Raw genomic sequence first — 1,457 nt, 5'->3', positions numbered from 1 at the left:
TGATTAATGAACAACCAGGCTACAAATCACAGATCGAAGCGTCAAGTGTTGTCTAGTGTGCGATTGATTCTCCGTTCTCATCCATCGATGGAGTTGCACTAACGGGCTGAAGGCTTGCATGTCTATGCGAAGAGTGGGGATGGGCTTCTTTGTATCACAAATTCTGAAAATTCTACTACTATGTGTTTAGGTACTAGTTGGGTCACGCCTGGGGCTACAGCCCCAGTTGCCCCATGCCTGATTTTACAACGGCAGCTCTACCATGGACCCAAGGGCTACTAAGATTGCACACCATGCCTCCACGCCACCTCGGCAGCATGTGCCTCCGCGCATGAGGAAGGCCATGTTCCCGCCAACTTTGCCCGTGGGCGTCCCCCACGGGTGGCGAGGGAATAAAATGATTCTTGCCAATGTTTTTGTACGGTTAGATTCTTGACAATGTGGATGATTAAAAACTCTTAGACGCATGAACAACTGAATAAAATGAAATATGACAAATCCATATATATATATATATATATATATATATATATATATATATATATATATATATATATATATATATATATATATATATATATAGCGCAAAAGCGCTAATTCTACGCGCCACCCGTTCTGGGTTTGCTCGAGCGCCGCTTCGTCCCGCTAATTGTCGTAAAATTGCCTGCAATAATCGTAATACACTTTAGTTGGTTACAGACTACCATGCACCAGCCTCCGTCTACTAGTAAACGAAACTACTGTGTGGACGACGCATGCCCGGACGACAGCGACACGATGCGCAATCCAGCCGCTCACATGCGCTGGATGGTAAGCATGGACGGGCTGATATGTGATGTCGTGCACAAATCGGTTGACAGCGTCGTGTGCATAAAACATGCTAGCGAAAACAGTAACAGAACTAAAAGGAATACTGGCCCTGCATTAGTAGATCGCCCAACTGACTACTAGTAAAGTTCCTAGAAAAGATCGTAACAAATTAAAACGGTTACTAAATCTGCTAGCACCGGCCACTCAGGCAACCATGTTACTAGTAAAACTCCTTGACAAATATAGTAATATAACTAACTTGATTACCCTGTACGCTCCTACTACTAGTAAAACGCATGCCAAAAAAGTGTTGAATGGTAATTGTATTACGATTCGAAACGAACCTATTCCTATCTAGGTGGTAATCACATTACTACTATCTTCTATTCGTTACTACCTGGCCATACAAATCCATTAGCTCCTAGTAGGTAGTAATTACATTACTACTTCCTTCATACGGTTTACTACCGGACCTTACAAGATATGTCCCGTAAAGTATGTTTCTTTTATTACTATATTTTATTTTCTAATTACGTTGGAGTTACTGATACAAGGGCCTCGGATGGGGGGTTGAGTCAGCCTAATTAGGCGGTTCGCATGTTGGGTCGGCGCGTACGCTAATAATAGTACGCTCAGGCTCACTTTAG

This window comes from Triticum aestivum, chromosome 3A (genome assembly GCF_018294505.1).
Source record: "Triticum aestivum cultivar Chinese Spring chromosome 3A, IWGSC CS RefSeq v2.1, whole genome shotgun sequence".
NCBI lineage: Eukaryota > Viridiplantae > Streptophyta > Magnoliopsida > Poales > Poaceae > Triticum > Triticum aestivum.
This window is presented reverse-complemented; position numbering follows the sequence as displayed.